The sequence below is a fragment of the Camelus ferus genome, chromosome 9 (genome assembly GCF_009834535.1).
Source record: "Camelus ferus isolate YT-003-E chromosome 9, BCGSAC_Cfer_1.0, whole genome shotgun sequence".
Taxonomy (NCBI): Eukaryota; Metazoa; Chordata; class Mammalia; order Artiodactyla; family Camelidae; genus Camelus; species Camelus ferus.
Window position 1 is genome coordinate 65,589,077 of NC_045704.1, and position 26,547 is coordinate 65,615,623.

Genomic DNA, 26,547 nt, shown 5'->3' on the forward strand with positions numbered 1-26,547 from the left:
AAAATGAAGTGTTGTAGCAGTGGAAGCTTTTATTATTTAGATGAGCAGGAAAAGCCAGGCCCCTGGATGCCCATCTGACCCTTGACCTACTAGGGTCGTAAAGCCAAGACAGCGTCCACTTAAGGTACTATAATGTTATTTTTGAAGTTGGCACGCATACAGCAATATAATTTCGTGTCATAATTTGTAAGACATTTCAGAGAAACAACGTACTAACATCTTCTAGAACGCCTTTCATCTCCATTTTTCATATGGACACAACAGCCAATGATCTGTTGACCTGCTCCCTCCCACACCCTTACCTCTTTGTCTTTATCCCATTGTCCTAGTAACACATTCTCCATCTTTGAGGGAAAAAATTAAAACACAGAATTTTAAAACCACATTCAGTACAGCCACACAGAGGAGGGAAACAGTCTACCTTCAAAGCCAACCGGCTCTGTCTCTCTTCCATACTGGGTGTCCAGGCAGATCTCCTTTGCACAAAGAGTCTTGCAACTAGGGGAGGAATCTGAAAATCGCTCACCGTTAAAAAGCACAAACAAGACCGAGGGGGTTTATCTGACGTGAGTCCAAGGCACTTTGGGCAGAGCAATTGCCAGGAACTAGGTCTTAAGCTCCTAGTCTATGGCAACAAAAAGCCCGATGAGCTTTGGAAGAGGTAGGCGCCCAAAACAGGACTCTCTCCACCCAAACCACCTGGGATCAGGGCAGCCACCCTGTCTGGGTGAGCTAAACTGAGACTCCTCCACCCCCTCCCCGCTTCCGCTGCAGAACAAGGGTCACTGTCACCGGGAGAGCTGAACCTGTGGACGCGGTTTGGGTTTGAGTCACAACAATTTGGTTTTAAGGCCCAGCAATTTGTTTGAAGCCTCCGAGCTCGGTCACAGGTTGAAAGGTGGCGGGGCTGCCGCGCAGCCCGTGGCTTTCTAGAGTTTGGGGCAACAACTCAGCTGTGCTAGGAGTTTCTCAGGGAACGTCTGTAGGATGGAGGAGGCATGTTTACTATGTGGGAGAGGAAGCTATTACTGAAGACCTTCCTAACCCACGTCTCTAGGGTTCAACTCAATAAAACCGAGCAAACACACCCATCACAACTTAGTTCTCCCTGTGGTTAAATCCTTAAGCCTCTTGTGAAAAGGGACGCAGCAGGAAAGCCAGCTTGCTCACGTCAGCAAAAGAAGCAGAGGTATCTGCTACAGCAGTAGGGTTCTGGGCCACTTTGGGGGTGGGAAAAATAACTTAGCTTTAATATGAGGATCTGAGAAGGCTTCTGGGTTAATTTCTTTGTTAGGAAATTCGGGAATTTACTGGCTGGATAAATGCAGTCACACTCAGCCTTCATCTTGTGCATCCCCCTGGGATGGGGGTGGACAGGCCTGACAAAGCAGCATGGAGACATTAGAATCTCCCCTGGCGCTGTCTCCTCCCCCCACGCAGCCTGCATTCCTGGGGAGCATCTTAAAGTCTGCCCAGGGCTTCAGAGCCATGCACACTCATGCACTCATTCAACAAATATTTATTGAGCACTCACAATGGACCGGGCCTTCCCATCCGGGGCCACTCCCCGAGCCTGTGCATCACACGATGTCCTGTGCAGTGTCTCGAGGAGGCATGTAGGACTGCACCCTGCTCGCTCCCTCACCCCCTACAGGAGCTGACGGCCTAGCCTGGGCTATGAAACCTTCAGTAAACCATGCGCGTAGGAGGCAAAATGGGAAAAGCCTGGGATTTGTGGCCAGGCTGGCCCAGCTGAAATCCTAACATTGAGGCAACTGGCAATAACTAGCTGGTTATTTGGGCAGATGGTTAACTGCTATGAGCTTCAGCTTATTTGAAAATGGAGAATAAGAAGATACATTCCTTACAGGATTATTTATTTACTGAGACATAAAGACATAGAGACCACCAATGTTAGGTAAATACATAGAGGCCACTATTATCAGGTAAAAATTTCTAAAATTCAGCACAATTTTTATTTTTATTTTCATGCTAATACTTTGCAAAGCAATGCCTATACCTAATTATAACACTTAACACAGGACTTCTTGTGCACTGGGCACGGTTCCAAATATTTTACAGAGATTAAACTGTTCGCGCTAACAACCACCTTCTGAGGTGAGCACAATTATTACACCAATTTCCAATAAAAGATGTAACTGAGGCACAGAGAGGTTAAGTGACTTGCCAAGGTCACAAAGCTAGTCGGTGACAGTATCCATCTTCAAATCATGTTCATATGCACATAGTTCGAAACTGAAAAACCTCTACAAGACATATTATGAAAAGCAGCCATCCTCTGCACCCCCTTCCCTGCCCTTGTCACTGTATATTTAACTACATGCTTACAGAAGATGAGGACATAAGTCTTTTACCACTACTGGAAACCATCACAATACCTCTGACATTCCCCATTTCCTCTCTTCCATCTTTTAACATCATTTCTAATTAGATTAGTATTCAAGTTTACGTTATCACCTGTGACACTATTACAGGCACGCCCTGCAGTGTACTATGATTCTCTTTCCTCCTTTTGTAACCAGTAACTAGAGTTCATGCTTGTCTTTTTTTTAACATTAATAATGCAAACTAAGATGCATATGCATGTACCTTCTATGCGTTTTTCACTAACCCATCACCAAGCTCTCCATCCTGTCAATCTCTACTCCTGCGTAAACACGTCAGAAGTCTATCGGTCCCCTTTCCCAGAGCCCTTCTGTGCCAATGTAGACTGGATGCTGTGCAGCCATCTCTTCGGAGCTCTTTCCAGCATCTCTGTAATTACATTTGCTTCTTTCATGGGCTGGTTCACCTGGGTTCTTGAAATTGTGATGAAGTTAAATAATCTTTTTTTTTTATTTGTGGCTTTTGTATCCTATTGAAATCCTTGCCTACTTCAAAGTCTTGAAATTTTCCTAGGTCTTCTTATAGAAGTTTTATAATTTTAGCTTTTCTGTTTAGGCGGGGGATCCATTTCAGTTAATTTTTGTGTATAATGTGAGGTAAGGGTTGAGGTTCTTTATTTCCATACAGAGATCCAGCTGATTCAGCATCATTTCCTGAAAAGATTTTCCATTTCCCCATTGAAATACCTTGGATGCTTTGTCAAAAGTCAACTGATTCTGTATGCCTGGTCTATATCTGGACTCCTTACTGTCTCCTATTGACCCATATGTCTACCGTTATGCCAATACCAGCATGTCTTGATAACTGTAACTTTATAGTAAGCCTTTGAATTAAGTAGTGTAAGACTTCCTTCCAAATTTGTTCTTTTCAAAATTGTTTTGGCCGTTCCAGATTCTTTGCATTACCCTATAAATTTTAGAACTTGATTGTGACTGCATTGAATCTGGGTCAGTTTGGAGAAACTGGTATCTTAGCAATACTAAGTTTTCCAATCCATGAACATAGCACACCTCTCCATTTATTTAGGTCCCTTTTAATTTATCTCACAGTGTTTTGTAGTTTTTAGTGTACAAGTCTCACACAAGTCTTGTAAAATATGTCCCCGAATTCCTCATGTGTGTGTTTTCTTAAAAATAAACTTTACTTGTTAGCAGTTTTAGGTTAATGGCAAAATCCAAGTACAGAGTTCCCATATACCCCTGCCCCCCCCACACACAACCACCCCCATCTCAGGTGTTTTTTATGCCATACTAAGTTGCATTTTAAAATTATCATTTCCAGTTGTTCATTGTTAGTATACAGAAGAAGAATTTTTACATACCGACCTTCTATCTGTGAACATGCCAACCCACTTACTCATTCCAACAGCTTTTCTGTAGAACCTCAGGGTTTTCCACATACTCAGTCATGCCATCTGCACATAAATATCATTTTATTTCTTCCTTATCAGTCTGTGACTTGCCCTGACTAGGACCTTCAGCACAACATTAAGTATAAATCATGAAAGAAGACACTCTTGGATCTTGGAGGAAGGCATTCAGTTTTTCACCGTCCCAGGAAGCATGATGTAAGACGCAGGCTTTCATGGAGGGCCTTCATCAGACTGAAGAACTTCCCTGGTGTTCATAGTTTACTGAAAGGTTTTCAAAAACAGGTGATGAATTTTGCCAAAGGCTTTTTATGCATCTATAAAGATACTTTTTCTTCATTTCTATTAATGTAAATTACACTTGTTAATATTTAAATGTTAAATTAACCTTACATTCCTGGGGTAAGCCATACTGAATCATGACATACTTGCTGTTTAGTATATTGCTGTATTCATTTTGCTAGTAGTTTAAGGATTTTGCCAATGTTCATGAGGGATGCTGGTTTACAACTTTCTTGTAAAGTCTTTGTCTGGCTTAATATCGGCCTCATAAAATGAACTGGAAAGTATATATCCAATTCTATTTTCTGAATGTTCTTCATGGCTGAAGGATTGGTTTCATCTCTTCCTTAAACGTCTGATAGAATTCACCAGTATCTACAGACTTCCTGTCTAAAGCAATGCAAGCCAGAGACATCTGTCTTGGGAACTTTCTTTGTGAAAACATTTCCTAATATGAATTTAATTACTTTCATTGATAGATGGATAATCAGAAATATTTCTTCCTGAGTCAGTATTGGAAAATTGTGTCTTGCAGGGAATTTTTCCATTTCATCTAGGTTTTCAAATGTATTTGTGCACAGCTACTCACAATATCCTTTCATGGTCCCCTTAATTAATGTAGGGTTTTAGGAGCATTTTCTCTTCTCCCAGACACTGATAATTTGTCTTTTTTTCTTGATCATTCTATTTAGATGTTGTCAATTTTATTGATTTGAAAAAACCAAAATTTTTATTTCATTAATCTTCTCTATTTTCCTGTTTTCTGATCTTTATTATTTCCTTCCTTCTACTTCCTTTGGACTCAAATTGCTAATTTCTCCTAGCTTCTTAAAGTGAAAGCCTCAATCATTAGTTTGAGAACTGTCTTCCTTCCTAAGCTCTGCCTTAGCTGCATCTCATGAATTCTGAAAAGTTTCTTCATCTTCATTCAAAATATTTTAAAATTTCCTTTGTGATTTCTAACTTAACTCTTACATTATTTTGAAGTGTATTGTTTTTCCTGAGTATCTTTGTTATTTTTAATTTAATTCTATTCTTATTAGAAAACATCCTCTGTCTGATTTTGTTTTGCATTTATTGAGATTTGTTTTATGGCTTATAATAAGCCTAATTTGGTAAATGTTTCATATTCACTTAAAAGGAACATGTATTCTGCTGCTGTTGGGTAGAGTGTTCTGTAAATGTCAATTAGGTTACACTGGTTAATAGTGTTGTTAGTATCTTCCACATCCCTACTGATTTTGTCAGTTTGTTCTTTAGTTACTCAAAGAGGAATGCTGAAATCTCTAACAATAATAGAGGGTTTATTAATTTCTTCATCAGTTTTTGTTGTATTTTGAAATTCTGTTATTGAATGTACACACATTTAGAATTATGTCCTCTTGATGAATTGTACCCTCAACTACTATGAAATGACCCTCTTTATCCCATGTAACATATCTTGTTCTAAGACATACTTTGATACTAATATAGCCATTTTAGCTTTTTTAATGATTTGGTGTTCACATGGTATAATTTTTCCACACTTTTACTTTTAATCTACCTGTGTATTTATGAAGCGGATTCCCTCTAGACAGTATAGTTGGGTCTTGCTTATTTATGCAACTAGTCCAACAATCTCTGCCTTGTAACTGGGGTGTTTGGACCCTTTATATTTAATACAATTATTAATATGGTTGGGCTTAAGTATACCATCTTCATAATTGCTTTTTATTTTGTCTGATCTGTTCCTCTTTTTTTCCTTTTTTCCTGCCTATACCATATTTAGCACTCCAGTTTATCTCCAGTACTGGTTTATGAGCTATTGCTCCTTGTTTTATTTATTTTTTTTTAGTGGTTGCTCTGTGGTTTAATGTATGCATTTTTTTTACTTCTCACACTGTACTTTTAAATAGTTACTTTAGGTATAATGTAAAAACTTTATAACAGATCATTTCCTCCCATCCTCTGAGCTACTGCTGTCGTATTTCACATGCACGTACTAGTCTAAATTCCTTCATGCATAAAAATTTTTGTTTTAAATAGTCAATTGTATTTTAAACAAAAATTTTAATGAGGGGAAAGCAAGCCTTTTATATTTACCCACATTTCAGGTACTCTTCATTCCTTTGTGTAGATCCACATTTCTATCTGATTTTTTTTTCTGCCTTATAACTTAACATTTCTCACAGTGCATGTCTATTATTTCAACCTTTCTTTGTTTGAAAAAACTTTTTTCATTCACTTTTGAAGGATATTTTCACTTACTTCCAGGTTATCTTTTTTTTTTTCTTTTAGCACATTAAAGATGACATTCCACTGTCTCTGGCTTGCATAGATTTAGACAAGAAGTCTGCAGTATTCTTACCTTGTTTTCCTGTTCATAGTGTCTTTTTTTTCTCTAGCTGCTTTAAAGATTTTTCTCTTTATCATTGGTTCTCATCAACTTGATTATGATGTGTTTTAGTGTGAGTTTCTGTGTATGTGGGTTTATACTGCTTCAGGGTCACTGAGCTTCTTGAATCTTTGTCTTAGTATTCTAATCAAATTTAGAAAAGTTTTCACCATTTTTTCTTAGTATTATTTCTTAGCATTCAGAAAAGATTTAATATTTCTAGAGCTCTTTTTCTGCAAAACTCTCTCTTGCATGGAATTCTTCCTCACAACTTTCAGCTGCCTCAGCCTCCCTGATCTCCAGTCTCTCCTCCATTCAGTGAGACCACTGTACTATACTTGGGGTCTCCCTACTCCCACTCCATGATCCAGAATGTTCCTCAAAGTGATGACAGAGCTCACCTCATCTCTATTCTCTTAGGAATCATAATCCAGTACTACCTCTAATCTAATATCAGAAAATGGATGTTTCATACATTTTTTATAGTTTCTAGTTGTTTACAGTGGCAGGGCAAATGTGACTCCTATTACTCCATCACAGATTAAAACAGAAGTTCACTTACGCTTTTTAAAAAAAATCCATTTAGTGACAATCTTGGGGAGGTAGTGGAAAGTAAACACGTGTTCAATCTACCACATTTAGCTGGAAACCTACTTCAATTTTTTCAACTATTAAAAAAATAAGTTTTTTAATTGATAATTATTCCAAAACAGCAAAAGAGATGAAAACTGTTTTCAGCTTTTCACTAAGGTATCTTATATAGATTGTCTTATATAGATCAGTTAAGATTGACTTGAGTCATAAGTCTGGCTCCGTACCTATTGTTTTCTTTACTTACTTTCAGAAGGACTCCTTGATAAAAGAATTGTGCTCAAAGCTTGTTCTGCTTTCTCTCCAAGCCCAATACTTACCATTAACTTAGTTTAAGTTGGTTGTTCAAGCATCTTCACAGCAGTATGATTTGTATGTGATTTTTTTTTTCTAAGAAGTACAACTTTGAACAATACTTTTGTAGTTTTGGTCTTCTCTCTACCTTTACTGACAAAATTAATCAGCTTCCTACATTTACTCTGGAAAATATCATTTGATTTACCAGAGACGTAACCAAACTTTGTTTAAAAATTGTGTCAAAATTGGTTTTGTGCCACTATAGAACAAAATGTCACAAGAAAAAAATGTCTTCAGGGACCATTACAAAAAGCTTAATAAAGTCCAGTTTTCAAACATTCAGCACTGGATTTCTTATTTGAACTTCTCTTTTTCAGCTACTGTGCTAAATCAACATTCTTATAGATTGTTCTGTCTGAGCTCATGTAGATTCATGGTGTATATTCATAATGTAGCCCTATTCAATATTTACACTTACAGAATTACTCTGTATTGCACTATTGATAATATTATCTTCATTAATTTAACTCTTCAATGAACTACTTTTGAATCACGAGAAATTTAATGCAACACAAGAGTAACAATAAAAATGCAGATTTTTACAACTAAGACTTTTAACACTACCCTGGTATGAAATGTATTATCCTAAATAATCTATAACTGATTACTGAAATTAGCTGTGATGAACTGACCAATATAGTCCTTGCAGTGAACATCATGGAACAATTATTTAAGAAGGTAATAGAATTTCTAAGGAAATCTTAACTAATTTTACATTTTGAATTAGTTAAGTGTATGTAAACAAAATTTTTCCATTATTTTTACCTCTAAAACCATCAGACCACTTGCAAACTCCTTGACAGACCACCAGAGTTTGTGGAACTCCTTTGATTAACCCTGTTTCAAGAAGAGGCATTTTTCTCTCTAATCAGTGGTAGTAATAACTGATTTTCAGTGCTTCATACAGAGAAGACATTTAATATGCACATAATAAATTTTTAAATAATATTTTTTGGTTTTGTACATGTTAAGCACTATTCTAAACTCTGAAGACAGAGCAGTGAACAAGACAGTACTGCCTTCCTCTCTAGTGGAAAGAAGCAAACAATATCAAGAAAACAGATAAATTCAAAAAATGTTAATGATGTAAAGGAAATAGTGTAATGAAATAAAGTGTGACTTGAGGAGGGCAGGAGCTACTTTAGATGGAAGGTTGAGGAAAGATCTCACGAAGAAGGCCACAGCTGAGCAGAATGCTGAGAGATGAGATGGACGCAGACATCGAGGAGCGGAGACCATTCTAGGCAGAAGGCCCAGAACGTGCAGAGGCCCTGAGGCAGCTGCCGCGGTTCGGCCTTTTAGGGGGAGAGAGAGAAGGCTGAGTGCCTGAAGCAGGGCGAGCCAGAGGCACGACAGGAGGAGACGAGCCTGGGAGGCGCTCAGCTGCCAGATTAGCAGAGGCGGGGGCTGTGGTGAGGAGTCTGGGAAGCTCCTGGAAGACCGTAAGCAGAGCAGCGACAGGAGCTCACCTCCCTTTACGGAAGATCGCTGGACGCGCCACGGGGTGTGGAAGGGCTGGAGAGAAGAGCAAGAGCGAGGAAACCAGGCGCCAGGGTATTTAACACCCAAGCAAGCGGTGAGGGGGCTGGGAGTGCTGGAGATGGAGAGAGGCAGATGAGTTTGGGAAGAATTTTTCATGTAGAATGGGTAAGATTTGCCAACGCACTGAATGAAGTAATGAATGAGATAATTAATGAACAGTCGCTAAAATGGGGAGACAAGAGGACAGAGGTCAGCATGTGCTGCAGACGTTAAGGGAAACTTTCTGGAGGAGGCAGAACGAGAGCTGGGCTTGAGATGATCCAGCTACGGCAAAGAAGGGAAATGGGAGGGATCCGAACGCAAACTGACTGATGAGGCAGGACTCACTTCTGTGTGTTTGGAGACTCAGGAGTTGCCAGCTTGGTGTAGGTGTTGACTTTCAAGCAACAAGCAGGACAGCCCGGGTAGAGTGGGATGGGGAGGGGCTGGATCACGTAGGATCTGGAAAGGCCAGAAGGGTTAACTGAGCGCCCACAGGCTACCCCTCCTGGGGACAGGCTCCCACCAAGCAGACTGGCAGTGAGCCCCTTCACCGAGTTCCATGCCTGGGCCCAGGCGCCTGTCTCACGGCCTCCCAGGAAGGGTGCGGAGTGCTCACTGGTCTGCCCAATACCACGGTGACCTGTGAGTCAGCGGGCTGGGGGTGGAACAGATCTCTGGTACGTTTACCATCCCTGGCAGATATGGCAATGGCTAACACTATAAATGCCTCAGGTAACAAGGAAATTACCTCATAAGTTCTGAGTTAGAGGCATCAGTGCGTCTCTGCCAAAGGTGGTGGAGTTTTGCCCGCATCAGGTGGGAAGCCTTCTCAGAACCTCCTTGGAGACCACCCACCCCCTCCTCTCAGCGGTCTGGCAGTCCAGACTTTCCTGCCCCCACCACGGAAGGGGTGGGCCCCACGGCTCCATGGTAAGAGCCTGTTTACACCCGAGAGGAGGCCTAGACTCTAGAACGCCAGACTCTCTGACAGACCCCATGGGGCGGTCAGGCTTGGATTCCCAGACCCTGCCCCGTCTGACTGTACAGAAGGCTCCTGGTCCCAGGTTCCACCTCAGCCGTGAGCTCCGTAAGGGCAAGGGCACTGCAGGTCTCGTCCGCGCTCGTCCAGCCACAGACACAGTGAGGGTTTGCGATGCATTTTCCGAGCAAATGAATAAACGACTGACTGTGCCGTGGATTTAGAGGATGGGACATCTCAGTGCCCAAAGAGCCCCCCCCGGAGGCCTGCCCGTCCCCTCCAGGGGAGCAACAGCCGCTCTTTATTCTGCTGCGCACGACGTGGGCCACACGGCGCTAGGCAGACTTCCCGCATTAACTCACTTAATAGTCGTAGCAACACCCACCCTTTAAAGTGAGCGCACTTACCCACATTTTACTGATGAGGAAGCTGAAGGTCGGGTGACGTCAGGTCGCACTGCTGGAAGAGGCAGAGCCAGGACCCCACCCGGGGCTGAACCCACCCTAAAGCTCTCACCCTTTCAGACCACAGTCCCAGAGCGATTCCACGGGTGAAGGCACTGGGGTCTCCCACCTGCCACCCTGGAGGGCAGTTCAGCCGCTCCAGCTCCCCCTTCCACCTTAGCAGGAAGCCATTTATCAGAGTAACAACCCACCTGCTCCCACAGCAGAGCGCAGGGCCCTGGGGAAACAGAACTGGGCTTGGCTGGAACTTCTGTGGGGACCAAGAACAGGGACACCTCGGGCCGTGGAGCAGGGAAGCCACCCTGTGATTTTCCCCTCCCCAGGGGGAGTCTGGGTGTGTCCTTTGACTTCAGCGTCAGCTTGAAGTAATGAAAAGAATACAGGATTTGGAGCCAGACAGACGTGGGTTTAGTTCTGACAGGTTTTGTGACCTTGGACAAGCCACTTGGCCTCTTCAGGTCTCAGTTCCTTCAGCTGAAGAACAGTTTAGCACCGCCCCACTTGTGGGACTGTCTTGGGCATTAAATGAGACGGTTTATTTAAGGAGCTCACTCCAAAACTCAAGCACGAGCTGTCCCTTCCTCTCGCAACAGGACAGGGCAGCCACCACTGGTCCCACTTGTCAGATGAGCAAACTGAGGCACCAAGAGACTGAGTGAGTGACCTACATTAGGAATAGAGGCCGTCTCCTCACAAAATGAGGCTTTCTCCATTGCTTTTTTTTTTTTGCTGACTCCTCAAAAGCAGAAACAGCAAACCCCCTAAAACTGCCGTTTCACCTTGAATACGTAGCTACCTTTTCTTCGTGCTCCCCTTCCCCAGATTCCTGTCTCACTGGTCCCTGTGCACACAAATCAGACTGATCATCATAAAGCAATAGAGAGGTTCACAGGAAGAATGGGAGGTAAATACAATTCTCTCCACAAGCAAGACAAGCCCTCTCTGTTGGTGCAAAATCATGACTCACTCACGGCCTTTTACAAGGGCCAGATGCTGAGCACGTCTAAATTGCTTCAAATTGCTCCTACAGGGTGTGCTCGTGCTGGGGAGGGAAACCACCGCCATCTACGTGTATTTATGCATTTACCAGGAAATGTGTTTTATGTTTTCCAATCAGGATTCACCACAAGCAGGAGTTCCACACCTAATGAACAGGCCAGACCGAGCCCACTGTCAACAGAGAAAAGTCCATCTCAAACATCAAAGATTTCAAATCAAAATGGATGTTAGGGAAGCACGATTCCTGGCACGGCTGGACAGCCAGGACTGCACCTGGCAGCTGACAGGGCGGGTGACGGCAGCCTCTGAACCCAGACTCTGTCCTGGCAGCCTGGGAGGCTCGGCAAGGCGGGCTTCCGGGGAAGGAGAAGACCTCTTTCTGGCCTTCAGCCGCTCTTCACTTAGGCCTCCGGAAACTCCTGCTGTGGCCTCTGACCGCCCAGAGCCTGTCTGTGGGGTGGCCCACAGTCAGCGGCCCTGCACCAGCCCGAGTCAGTCTGGAAGCACAGCATGAGTGCTCCCCAAGGCGACCTGACCCCAGAGATCTGCGGGACCCCCTCCCCCACGCCCAGGAGGCGTTCCGTAACGTAGACCTAAGCCACTGTCCAAAATGTCCACTTTCTCATTTTTCCCTCTCTGGGATTCTCAGCCCCACACTCTTCTATGTCCCTTCCCGGCAAAGCTTTCCTCTGTGCCCACTGGACTCCTGATTCCACAGGAAATCAATGCCCTTACCCTTCCCTTCCTCACAGAACATACTCTTCTCTTCTTGGACCTCCCTGAGATCTGGTCACCCCCTGGCCGCAGGCACCTCCTGCAGTCATCCTCAGTGACGACTTTTCGTTCTCTCATGCGTGTGTATCTACCTAGGTCAGCAGATGAAGCCAGATGGTGGGGTCAGTGTCCTCACACACCCGTGTGCAAGACCGTTACTCCCCTCCAGGGTAACCCCTTAGGGCTCACACTGCCCGGATACCCCAGTTTCCCTTATCCCTCTGTCCCCCTACCCCTGCCGTCCTCCTGGAGCAGTTCAGTGCGCAAGGGGAGACCCCTCCCACGCCGTGTCAGCCTCCTCACACTGAGTCACCCTGCTCTCCCACATCCACCGCCCACTGCCACAGCCGCGCTGTTCACCTCGTCACTGCCAGGCGTGCCACTCTCTGGCACAGGGTGCCAGCCCTCTGGCTGTACAACTACTCTTCAAGCTCTCTGAGATCAGTGATGGTCCCTTGACCCCTCCCCTTCCTCCCTGTCCATCATCCCCTAAACAGACTCCTCTCCTTTCCGACCAAGCTTAAACTCCTCTCACCCACAACCTCCATGCCTGGCACCCCTATTCTCCTGCAGGCCCCCGACCCCAGCCCTCTGCACCATGAGCCATCCACCTCCTCCTTCTCCATTGGCTACTGGCGCAGTTGAGAGCTACAGGAGAAAATCACGTGCCCCCACAACCCCACAAAGATGCCTGCACCAGAGACTTCTGGTTCCCAGTTCCAATATGTCTGCCGTCACCACCTTAGAATCCTGATCTGGATAAATATCTTTAGAATCTTTAGAATTTCGATCTTAAGTGAAAACGCTCCCCAGCATTCCCTGAAGCTAGACATGGCCACAGAGCCTAGCTCTGGCCAATCAGATTAGCAGAATTAGCATGCGGCAGCTTCTGGGGTATTTCTTCACCCAGCATGTGCCCTTCGTCTCTTCCTCGCCTTCCACCACCCTCCTGCTTATAAAGTGAACGGACCACTTAATAAATGGTGCTGGCACAACTGGTTTCCCACAGGGAAGAAGGTAAAAATGGACTCTAATCTTATACATTGTACCAGAAAGCTTCCAGATGGATAAACAACGTGAAAGTAAAGGGTGAAGCAGTGAAAGAAAACGCGGCAAGAAGACCCTCGAGACCGCACTGCAGACAGAGGCCAGGGAGGCCTTCCTGACAAGGACTGGGAACCCAGAGGCGCCGGAAGGTGAGATGTGCATGTGACTACGTGAGTGTTTACAACTTAAAAAAAAAAGAACATACCTACAAAACAGAAACAGACTCACAGACATAGAACACAAACTCGTGGTTGCCAAGGGGCGGAAGGTGGGAAGGGACAGACTGGGAGTTCAAAATCTGTAGATACTGACAGGCATATGCAGAACAGATAAACAAGACTATACTGTGTAGCACAGGGAAATATATACAGGATCTTGTGGTGGCTCACAGCAAAAAAAAAATGTGACAGTGAATATATGTATGTTCATGTGTAACTGAAAAATTGTGCTCTACAGTGGAATTTGACACAACATTGTAAAATAACTATAACTCAGTAAAAATGAATAAATAAAAATAAAGATGAAACATACATTTGACTACATAAATGTTTACAACTTTTGTACTATAAACAAAAGTCACAGAAAAATAAAGTATCTAGGAAAATACTTGTAATACAGATTTAAAGGTCAATTTGTATTTTAAAAGTAGTCAAATCTGATCCACAGTATATTAAAATGACCCCAAGATCACGTGTATTTATGTGTGTCTGTGTGCGTGTGTGTGTGTGTGTCTGCAAAGATCACACTGAGGCTCCAAGAGGTCTTCCATGAAAGGTACCCCTCCTTCTTGCCCAAGGTTCTGAAAAGGCTGAAAGTAAGCAAACAGCAAATATGGGGCCAAAATGTCCTGCTTCTAATGATGGACGTTAAGTCTCCTGGCCTGTATCCCCGCCAGACTGTCACCCCTTAAGACTCTCATCTATTAAATTCTAGGTTGCTCGCAGCCAGGTTATACACCTACATCCTCCCTTATTCAGTCTCCTAGAAAAGGTGCCGCTTCTGGTAACTCTTAACATGTCCAGTTTCTCCTTGGTTCCCTGTTTCCGAGTACACTCCTTCTGTGAACTGATCACAGTGACAGAATGAGACATGCTGACTGGCTTAAACCATCAGACCCATGGCCAGAGCTGGGGGGCGGGGTGTCAGTCCTACTAACTGGGAGACTAACTATGGGGGGCACTGAATTTCCCAAACAAGACGTCCAGGAACTTCCTGTGAGAGAAGAGGGGAAACAGAAGGGCAGGTGGCCCCTGCCCAGCAGAAGTGTGAGACCCCCAGCCTCGGAGAGCCAGGTGACAGGCAAGCTGAGACCAGGGAGTGCAAGGGAGTTAGCAGGGGAGAGAAGGGGTGGAGGGCACCCCAGGCAGAGCGAGCAGCACGTATAAAGCCTGCAGGTCTAGAGGTAACACAGAGCATGCAGGAACGGCTAGAATTTCAGTATGTCTGGAGCACGAAGCGAGATGGGCACTGGCAAGAGATGACGTTGAACTGCTGGGCAGAGAGCAGACAAGGATTGCGAGCTCCCTGACGATAGGGATGAACTGATACTTCCTAGGCAGTTTGGCGCAGGCTTGAGATAAAGAGAGGTGGGTCTGGGTTCAAATCCCAACTCTCCCTCAATGGTTATGGGCACCCAACCTCTCTGAGCTTCAGACTGTTTTCTGTTTAAACTGTCTAATATATAAAATGAAACGATTAGTAGCTCTCTCATAAAGATGTTGGAGGATTAAATGACAAGGTGTACGTACGGCCTCCGACATGCAGATGGTCTGGATAAGAAGTAGCTGTTATTGTTACTATCATTACCTCTCTCGGGCCTAGTGTTCCTGCCCTCAGAGGCCAAACAACGCCTAGTAGCACCACAAAACTTCTGGGCTGTAGGACCAGCACGCCCTGTGAACTGGCCCCCTGCACTCAGCTCCTCACTCCAGCAGTCCCGTAACCTTCCACCCCGTTCATGGTGCCCTCTCCTATCTCAAGGTGCTCATGATTGCAAAGGGGCACCCAAAACCTAAATATCAACGGGCTGGGGCCCCCAGTCTCCTGAGCACCCAGAGATGATCTGCCCCATAGATGTGCTCTGACCGGCAGGTCCTGAAATGACAGAGCCACCAGGGCTAACCTGGACTGCGGAGAGGCCAGGAGGGGACGGAGGAGAGTCACAGCTCCTGGGGAGCTTTGGGGAGATCTGGGCTGGGTAAGGCTTCTCAAAGCCTTCGCTGGCCTCCTCCAGAAGCCTGGGAGACTAGCTCTCTCCTGCATGAACTCTCGAGCCTTACCCCCGCTTTGGGCCACGTGGGATTGAGAAAGTGTGCCACATCCAAAGATCTGGACACTGGGTCTGTCACTCACTATCTCCCTGGAGGCTGAAGGCCTTTAGGTGTCTCTGCTCAGAAATTGCTGGACACAGACTTTTCCAGGCACTCCGGAAGGGTCTAGGGAAATGGTAGGAGTTGACCATACCACACCTACTTGATCACCAACATGCAGTGTGTAAGAGGTCCGCCTTTGAACTCACACACAACTGGGTTTGCACCGTGGCTCTACTCCTCTCACTCACTGCGTGACTTTTACATCCTGATCCTCAATTTGCTCATCTGTAAAATGGGAATGGCACTGCTGACTAAAAAAGATAACCCATGTGAGGTGCTAAATATGATCCTTCATAAACCCCAGTTCCTTTCCTCCTTCTGCTGCCACCAGGCTCCCTTCCCCACTCTTGGATCCTTTCTCTTGTTCCTTAGCCCCCCTCCTGTCTCCTCTTCTTGCTGTGAACTGACCATGAGAAAGTTCCATAGTTCACTTGAAGCAGTTCCCTCCCCAACCCAAGGCACCCGCACCCAGAGAGCAGTAAGAGCCACAGAAACTCCATCCTGGGAATCAAACATTATGCCAGGTCTTACGCAAAGGTGGGGGACACCATGAAACACGCACAATCTCGTCCTCAGGAAGCTCCACCCCCGCGGGAGAGAGCAGCAGAAAGGGGCTCACAGCGCGGCAGCGTGACGACGCAGGGAGAGCGGGAAAGGGGCGCTCGGGGGGAGACGGCACGTCAGCCAGTCTTACAGGATGAGCGGGTGTCAGCTGGAGGGAGGGTGGTGAGGGACGAGCAGAGGGAAAACGAGCAGAATCAGCGAGGACACGAGAACCCCGAGGGCGGCTTCGGGTTGCTGGGACATAAAGCACACCCAGCAGATGCCCAGTTAGTGTACATGTGGAAAAGCACAGGAAGGAGTCTGATGGGAAACGCAATGAACTGCTCACCTGCATTGAGGCTGAAGTGCGGGAGGAGGGAGACTTCCAGTTGTGACCTTATATTCTACTATACAGTTTGAAATTGTTAAGAGTATGTATCAATTTTATAATTCAAAAATATACTTTTTAAGATGTAAAAAATTAACTTGTGCCATAGTGCATAGCACAAGTTGGAGTGGGGCAAGCCTGAAGCAGGGAGACCAGTCACAAGGTTACGGCAGGGGACGAGGTCCCAGGCCAGAGCAGCGGCTGTGGGGATGGAGAGAGGGAACATCAGGTGTGTCAGAACTGCAGCGCCATGTGGGTGGGAGCACCTTTACTGAGGCAGAGACCAGGAGAGAAAACAGGCCTGGGCTAGGAGGGCAGGAGAGGCAGAGAGACAAGGAGAGCAGCTGTGTCCTTGTGGGCACCAAGGGACCCACAGGATATCCACGCGGAGCTGCCAGCTGGTAACCTGAATGTATGGGTCCGACATTTGAAGAGAGACAGACAGGTAGGAGACATGATGCTGAGACACACCAGCATGCAAATCATTAAACCCACAGGGCCAGGTGACGTCTGTCTGTCCCAGGAAGAGCCCAGGAAGGGAGAAAACGAGAAGATGCGGGCAGACGCCAGACTGCACGTCAGGTGGGGAAAGAACTCAGGAAGGCGTCAGAGGAGGAGCAGCCAGAGCGGCCGTGGAGCCAGAGAGGAGAGCAGTTTGGAAGAGGGAATGAAGAGCAGTGCCAAGCAGCTCTGAGAGGTCACGGAAGGCGAAGCCTCAGAAGTGACCCTGACCTGCCCACCACGATCTCTGGGTCTCCTGGGAGGTGTCACTCAGAATGACCCTGGATGGGAAGGCAGGCAATGGAGCGTCCGTCCTGCTCATGGTTGTATCTGAGCTGACCTTTGCCCTTTGCTTTCTAGTCCCAACAGCACAAGACCCAAACCCTGTCACTGCAGTCTCTCAGCCTGGCCTGGTATGCTCTGAGTTCAGTAAAGTCTCCTCACATGGAAAGCAGACACCACACAGGCGGGCACCCTGGGAAAGCCAGCAGTCCCGGCGCATCCCGCGCCTCTCTCTGACCCCGAGCCGAAGCTCCTCGCGGGCCTCATTCCTCCCACCAGTAACTTAGGGAATCAGAGGCAGTCAACCTCAAGGGCCCCTTCCAACTCTCATATTCCATGATCCAACAAACCATATGAGGAGACAGACTCCTGCCTAGCTTCCTCCGAGCAGGGACCATATAAAAATCTGGCTTTCTGATGTAAAACGCTTGCTCAGAAGCCACAGGCTGTGTGTTAATTAGCCGTGGGCAAGGCAGCGTGTGCTGCCTGAGTGACTCCCTCACTCTGCATGCAGGTGCAGGACCTACAGTCATGCAGATTCCAGACACAGGGCAGAAAGGCTGTCACACTGAATAGATGCATGACTTCAGAGAAAGCCCTGCTCTTTAAGCCCCTCTTTGGTGCCAGAGTACAATGAGGAACAGCGCAAGACTGGTGCCTAAGCCCAGCTTCAAAACCCCACGTACAAGTTGCGTGACCTCAGGCGAGTTACCTAGCCTTCCTGTGTACTGCTTTTCTCTTCCATAAAATAGAGATGCTAATACTTACTGCGCAAGACTGACAGGATGATTAAACGAGTTAATATTTATAAAGTACACAGAAGGGCACCTGGCACATAAGAAACGTAACACACATGACTGTCCAGTGAAACAGTAATGATCACACACACACACACACATGCATACGCTGACTCCCTCTGCGCCTCTGCTCTGCCCTCCAGGATGCCGGCCTCCCCTCCGCACACGGCCCGCAGGCGGTCCAGGCACTCCTCCATGCTAGCAAAGTGGATAAACAAGGCCACCTTAAATCATCACACCACGTCATGGAGGGGAAGAGAAACATGTCTTCTAACAGTTGGCACACAACAAAAAGAAAGCTTTTCTTTTCAAAAACAAGTTTCCTGTCATTTACTGTACTTAGGTAACATGGACAGTGAGAACCTACCCCGGCAGTAGGGATCAGGTCAGTCCCACCCAAACTGCTGGCTCAACAGCAAGGCGGTGGATGTAAGCAAGGCAGAGCAAAGGCAGAGCAAAGGCAGAGCATGATTCAGCTAAGGGGTGGAAGACGCTTACTACGCGTCTCTGCTAGATGACAAGTACTATGTACGATGCTCTGGGAATACACTCCTCAAAGGCACAGGTCCCGCCCCCCAGGAGCTCACAGCCTAGAGGAGGAGGCAGACAGCTACGACACAGCACAAGGAAAGAGACACAGACAGGAGCATATAAAGAAAGGCCACTCTAGTCAGCCGGGCCAAGGGGCAAAGGTCACCCTAGTCAGCCAGGATCAAGGGGCAAAGGTCACCCTAGTCAGCCAGGATCAAGGGAGGTATAAAAGAATGGGATTGGGAGTTTGTCAAGGAGCTTCCCCAAAAAGGTGAATTCTGAAGGATAAGTAGAACTTTGCCAAGTGAAGGAGGTAGAAAGAACTTCTAAGCACAGAAAATGCAGTTAGTTTGGAATGATCGAGGCAGAAGTACCGGTGGGGAGAGGGAGCTGTCAGGGAGGAGTGGTGAGACATGAGCACGGAGAGGCTGGAAGACCCCAAACCAGGTCAGATTTATGCTGGGATCTTTGTGGCAGTGGCATGAACTCAAGAATTGAAAATCCATAAAAGATCAGAAAGAAGAAAAGGAACCAGGAAAGAGCCTGAAAATGTGTTATCAGTGAGGTCAAAGGACTCAGACAAAATCTAAGGAAAAAACATTTTCAAAAGGAACGGACAGAAAGTGGCAGTTGCTGCAAAGCGATTAGGCAGGACAAAGTGGGGAAGACTTGTGATTAGCAACTGATGTTGACCTTAACCTCTGACAGAGCAGCTTCAGTGACAGTGGAAGGGCCAGGCCTGCTTGGAATTTAGGAAGTGGGAGTTAAGAGTTGAAGTGATAGTAGGCTACTCTTTAAAAATGTTTAGATTTTGCAATAAAATATGCACTCAGGAACTTCCCTTCAAAAATTTATAGTAAAGAAATTATCAGGAATATGTGCAAAGATTCATTTCCAAGGGTTGAACACTAATGTTAATTACAGGAAATAGTTGGAAATAATCCTATGATTATGATTTAAAATGTTTCAATAAATTACAATGCATCCATACAATGGAAATTTTAATACAATAATTAAAATTATGTTGGAGAAGACTACTTACTGATGCAGCAAAAGTGTCAGCTTACAAAATAAAACATCCAGAATGCTCTTAATGCTGAAATAAATACTGCATGTGCAGAGAAATACGACCAGAAGCATGTAAACCCAAACGTTAACACTGGGGACTCCCTCGAGCAGTGTGATTACGTGTGTTTGAAACATGTCTGATTATTTGAACTTCCCAATTCTTCTACTGCTATATTACTTTTGTAATGAGAAAAAAAATTAAGAGCTTGCCAGTTAACGACAGGAGAAAGGAATTAACTTCAAGGGAAATGTGGTTAGGCTTCTACAAGCTGAAGAACTGCTGAGCTGTTTGTGGGTGAAGGGAAAGGGGGGGAGAGCCTGAGGACAGGAGAGAGGAGTAAAGGAGCCAGGCCCTGACAGCCGGGGGCCCTGGGGATGAGGGCCCCGGAGAGACAAGGCGAGGGCAGCCTAGAGAAGCAGCCTGGGCTCCAGCCAGGAAAGTCTGTAATCAGAAAAACACTACACAGAGAAGAAGAAAGTCTTTTCAACAACTGATGCCCAGAAAACGATATCCACATGCATGAGACTGAAACTGGACTCTTACCTTACATCATATACAAAAATTAATTCAAAATGGATCAAAGACCTAAAGGCAAGACCTAAAAAACTATAAAACTCATATAAGAAAACATAGGAAAAAGTTTCATGATGTTGGGCTTGCCAATGATTTCTTAGATATGACACCAAAAGCACAGACAACAAGAGAAAAAAACAAACTAGGTGTCTTCAAGATTAAAAAACTTTTGTGCAAAAGACACTATCAATAAGAAGAAAAAGCACATTTCTCTACAGAGTGAGAGAAAATATTTGCAAATCATGTATCTGATAAGGGATAGATGTTAAGAATATATAAAAACTCCTACAATGCAACAACAAATACAACCCAATTGAAAAGTGGACAAAGGATTTAAATAGACATTTCTCCAAAGAACATATACTAATGGCCAACAGACACATGTAAAGGTGCGCAGTATCACTAATCCCTAGGGAAATGCACATCAAAACCACAATGAGATTCCACTTCACGCCCATTAGAATGAAGATTATTTTTTTAAAGGTAAGTAACAAGTGCTGGTGAGGATATGAAGAATTTAGAACGTTTGTGCACTGCTAGTGGAAAACAGTACGGTGGTCTTCAAGAAAGTAATCACAGAATTAGCATCTAATCCAACAATGTCATTTCTGGATATATACCCAAAATAATTGAAATCAAGAACTCTAACAGACACTTGCACACCAATGTTCACAGCAACATCGTTCACAATAGCCAAAAGGTGGAAATAACCCAAAGGTCCCTTGATGGATGAGTGAATAAACAAAATGTACACACTACAACGGGCTTCTGTTCAGCCTTAAAATAATGAAATTCTGATACAGGCTACAACATGAATGAATCTTAAAACCATAATGCAAGTGAAATAAGCCAGAAACAGGACAAATATTGTATGATTTCACTAAAAGGTAACTAAAGAAACTGAAGTAGTTAAATTCAGAGACAGAGAGCAGAATCCTTACCAGGCAGGGTCTGGGGGAGAGGAGGATGGGGAGTTACTGCTGAATGGATACAGTTTCAGTTTGGGGTGATGCAAAGTTCTGGTGATGGAAAGTCATGATGGGTGTCTAGTAACTTAAGGGTATCCAATGCTACTGAATTGTGCACTTAGAGATGGTTAAAATGGTATGTTTTGTGTTCTATTTTTATCACAATAAAAGATCCTACTAAAAAAATGCTATACATACAAAAAAGATGGGAAAGAAGTACATTTAAAGGTTCACAGTGGTTATCTTGAGGGTTTGCGATTACAAGTTGTTTCCTTCTCTACATTTTTTTATTTTCCACATAATGAACTTTAGAAGTAAGAGAAAGGTGTTTATTTTAACTGCTATACCTCCATTAGGATTAACAGTAGACGTGATAAAATAGTTCCTCAAGCACCAGTGTTTAAAACATCAATAATGATTTTCTCCAGAGCAAATATGGAATTTAATACTATGCATTGAAAAGAGTTAAAATTAATCTGAATAGCAGAGAAGCAATTTTGATACTTTTTTGATGGAGGCTGATTTGGAACAGTTCTTTTGTTTTTTTCAGATTATTATTTACTGTGTCAGCAATAAACTTTAAATTACCAGTATATACTGAAGATAAGACTCAGCTTCTTAATCAATTCAACAAACATTAGTTGAACACTCAGGCTATGCTGGACCTGAGCCATGGTGTTCAAAAAGCCCTTGCCCTTTGAGCCTAAAATATAATGATGTGATCTTGATTGACTGAAAATTCTCTCACGCTGTCCTATCATCACTTCTACCCCTGGGGGTACCCATGGTTAATAATCAGGAGTAGATGCCGCCAAACCTTTTTCAATGAACACTATCTAAAAATACTTCTTCACAAGTATAGTTTAAAAATTATGTTTCAAATTCCACATTTACATATTTCCATGTTAGCACACGAAGAGATACCTTTTGTTTTAACAGTTACAAAGTATTTCAAAGTAAAGGTAGTCCAGTATTTTTTATTTAACCATTTCCTCATTGATGTGTATTCAAATTGCCCACAATTTTTTGTATAATTACAAAAATGATACAATGAAAACCCTTGAGTATTTTTCCTTGTAAGCTCCTGTAACTACTTCTGAGGCACAAATACCTAAAAGTGAAATTGCTGGATCATGTCATACACTTTTAATTTATGCTACTTAACGGTATTTCATAATCCATGTGAGCCACCTTAAATCTTTCCTGAAACAATGTATAAACACATAAGGTGAGGATTTTACTTTCAAAAGACACAAAACTGAAAGAGGGAACTTCGTGTCTTTTCAGGAAGCCCACAGAACTGGAAGTGGGTCAGGGATGTTTGGTGGAGGCAGGGCAGATTGAGGGGTTTTATTGTGTTCCTCACTCTCCTCTTTATCTTTCGTCTTAGACAATAAAAAACCATTCTGGACAACTGCCCATAGCTTGTACCAACAAATAAAAAGACGACATTCTAACTGATGAAGCTGCCCACTCCCAGAATGGAGACCCCTAAGAAGCTTCTCATCATGGGAACTGTTCAAGCTGAGGCAAAACGGCCCACAAGAGAGGCCACAGTGTGTGGGACAAAAGCACAGACGCTGGAGTCAGGGTGCCTGGATTTGAATCCTGGTTCTGACACTTAGCTGGGAGACGCTGGCCAAGTTACTTAGCCTTTTTGTGCCCCAGTTTCTTCACGAGTAAAATAGGAATAATAACAGTACCTACCTGATAAGAGTTGTTATGCATCACTTTCTCTCTCCATGTTTAAAAATATCTTTCAAAAGAAACAAGAAGGAAATTAGCTTTCTAAGATTATATACCTTGTAGCAGTTAAAAAAAATCCCCATAGAAGTTAAATCATCCAAGATGAGGTTGGGAGAAGGAAGACCTTGAAGAGAAGACACTGATCAAGAATTCTGGCTCCCAACTCCTCAGAAGTGGGTGAATTCCAGAGTTGTTTGGGGAGCAGCACCATAATGAGGAACTAGCAAAACACAGGAGTTGAAGAGACCATCATGAGAGAATATTCAAAGTGCTTTTAGGAAATTCTCTGGAGGGAGGTAGGAAGGCAAGCAGTGTATCTCATCATGGTGAGGTGGAAAGAAAACTGGATGGCAATCAGCGAATGGGGTCTTAATTATAAATCTGACATTTGTGCCACCTTGGTCAACTGACTCCACCTGTCTGGGCCTCTTTCCTTAAAACAAAACTATCTCTGTGCACTTTACTCTCTTCAGCTCTCAAAATCTTTGATTCTAGCAACCGGTACTTAAGTCCAAGAGATTCTGATGATCAGGGTCCTCACACTAAGACAAATGAAATGTTGTAGTATGCCTCCATCAAGGAGGCAAATCAAGGGAATCCTAGCAAGCTGGGATGTGGCAATGCATGCTCATTGAAGGCTCTGTTCTCTAAAGAACAATTTGGCTTAGTTGCCTCTTTTCAAAGTCACAGAACCACAGACTGCCAAAACTGGAAAGTACCCAGTCTCACTCTCTTATTCTGAAGCTAAGAAGAGACTCAGAAAAGTTCAATGACCTGGCCAACGACATTCAGCAGGTCGTGGCAGAGCCAGGACTAGACTTCAACACTTTGGACACATTCGAGTTTTCCCTACTTCCCCTGCTGCCTAGAAATGTGCGGGCTCAAGCGCCCAGCACACAGCAAGTGTTCATGTACGTATCATTTTTAGTAGAACAGCATCTTGAACACAAGCAGGGCTGGGGCTAGGGTAAAGCAAACGAGGCACTAGTATCAGGTGCAAAATTAAAGGCAGGAGCACAAAAGACAGCATTCAAAACCAACAATATTTTTAACGCACTTTTTAAAAAATTAAAAATCTATGATGAACAAAATTCACAATATCAAATTTCAAATAAAGACAGAATGGACCCTGCACTTGTGCAAACCTGCCTCACCCATCTCATCCTAACCCTGGCCCTAGTTGCAATAAAATTTTGTTTACAAAAGAAGGTGAGAAGCCACAGCCATAGTCTGTACACCTGATTGTTTAAAACCCTGCACTAAAGCATTATTTATCTTGATTTCTGAACTTTCTGATGCCCCTTAAATTCTGTGCCCACGGAGACGGCTTTACTCTCTTCACCCTAGTCCTACCTCTGGGCAAGACAAGGACAGCCCCTGCCCTGAGGCCCAGGTCACCAGCGCATGCTATACCCCAAACCCACGGTTTCCTGACCTAGGGTCCAAGGCTCCCCCAAGGAATCTGTAGATGGATTCCGGGGATTCATGAGTATCCTCAGACTACAGGCAAAATACTGCGTTCACAAATGTTTTCCTGGGGAAAACAAAGGCTCCTTAACCTTCACATTGTCTCAAAAGGACCCCAAAAAGGTTAAGACCCCCTGTCACAGACTGAGGCAGGAAGACTGCTTCCAACACACGCACCCCCACCCCCACTGCTCCCCCCGTGTTACTCCTCCTGCATAAGGCGGGCCTCTTCAAGAGAAAGGTGACAAATTCGCTTCCGCCAAAGTTCAAAATACTCGGTGAGACACAAAGCCCAAAGCACCGTGTACGCACCTCGCTGAGAGCCCGGGCCAGCGACAGCAGCCCCTCACGGCGGCCGCTGAGGGGGCAGCACAGGCGCCAGGGGCACCTCCCGGCCCTTCCACCTCACACGGCACCTCGCCCCACCCAGGTCCGAGGCTTCCCGGCCCTTCCTCCTGTGTCCTGACAACTCCAAATGGCCACAACCGACACCCTTCGACAAGTCGCGGCATCCAGGCAAAACGCAACACCTGCTGAGAAACAGAGGGCCTCTGAGGAGACATTGGCGCAGCCCACGGCGGCACATGCCTCGGGGGACTTCCAGCCCCGCACGCAAGGACCGGAAGCGCGGGGCATCACGGGAGGGGTGGGGCCCGCGCGGGGCATCACGGGAGGGGCGGGGCCGCGACCCCGTGCAGCTGCGCCGGCCCTGATTGATAGGTGATTAATGGCTCCCTGCTTCTTGCTACCTATGTTACTTCGATCGAGTTGGCAAATATTTACCTTGGAACCCGAGTGACTGAAAATATTTGGTTGGAGCCAGATGCGTCGCGTGTCTGTCCCTGAAATATTAGCTAAAGGAGTGATTTAGGAAAATAAAATGGTGGGTGGGGTGCCTGCCTGGCCGAGCTGTTTGCTGTCCTCCGGCTCCTGCGGAGCAAGTGGAGGTCCTGACAGTCCCGGGGGGAACGCGAGCAGCTGGGAAGCAGGCCCGGCGGGGAAAGAGGCAGGTTTGGTGTGGGGCAGACAGTGCTACATGAATCAGAGAGGTGGGAATACACATTTCCCTTCAAGGCTCTCAGCATTGCTCTCCGAACAGCTGACCCTGGAAGCTGCGAAGTGGTTTTGTTACAATTGCAGTTCTAGAGCTGATCTGAAACAAGGGCGCAGCGCTGGCTACTTGGGAACCGACAACTCCTGTAAGAAATGCTGTTCTCCGGCCGCCGTGTCTGTCCTGAGGTGTGGGCGAGCCAACGCAAATAGCTTAGTGTTGAACAAGGTGCCTACAACGCGCCTGACACTGGGGTCAACCCCACTGGCCCATTATCCAGCGCTTCTCACTATAGTGCAAACCCCGGATAAGTTTTTCTTAGCTAGCTCCATTTTACAGGTAAGAATCAGTTTCAAAAACGCTGAGTAACTTCCCCAAGATCTCACGACTCATGAGTGGCAGAGCTAGTACTGGAACCTGGACAGTCTGACCCTCTCCTGGCTTCACCTCTGCTTGAGAGCTGCGGTGACTGTGAGCTGCACCCCGAGCCTGCGGTTCTACAGGTGAGGGGGTGAGACTCGTGCTGCTGATGGGGAGGCTTTGTGTGTTCATGGACAAAGGTAACTTCTTTTATTGATCCCTGTTGCTATCATATGCGGTGCTGGGAGATGCTGCTTGTGAGGAATGTAAAACTCAAATGTAACTAAAATTAAGCCTCTAGTAAATACCTCAAAAAAAAAAAAAAAGAGTCAATATTTGATTTCTTTTACAAGTGTAAAGACAATACAAGGTATATGGTGGTGCGGACTCAAGTGATAGTCTTCACCTCTCAGGAGAAGAAACAAAGACTCAGAGAAGACAAACTGAGCACCTGACACCCACTACAGAATGAACCCACTTTCCCTACCCGTCCTCAACATACTCTTAAACTAGAATCTGTGTCTAAAGATGAGACTTTAAAAGAGGTTACATTCAATCACTTTGGAAACAACTGATTGTTTTTGTTATAGAATTATTTATTTATTTATTATGGAAGTACAGTCAATTACAATGTGTCAGTCTCTGCTGTACAGCACAATGTCCCAGTCATGCATATACATACATATATTCATTTTCATATTTTTTCCACTAAGGGTTATTACAATATATTGAA

The 26,547-nt window shown here is 45.0% G+C and overlaps 1 long non-coding RNA gene across 1 annotated transcript; it reads right to left on the reverse strand.

Annotated features, from left to right (window-relative positions):
* Window positions 1–1,932: 1,932 nt before the first annotated feature.
* Window positions 1,933–24,970, reverse strand: LOC116666113. The gene is made up of 3 exons (XR_004322963.1): window positions 24,716–24,970; window positions 22,898–22,946; window positions 1,933–4,039 (listed from the first exon to the last, which is right to left on the reverse strand). It is a non-coding gene; the product is annotated as an uncharacterized LOC116666113 (long non-coding RNA).
* Between the last annotated feature and the right edge of the window lie 1,577 nt (window positions 24,971–26,547).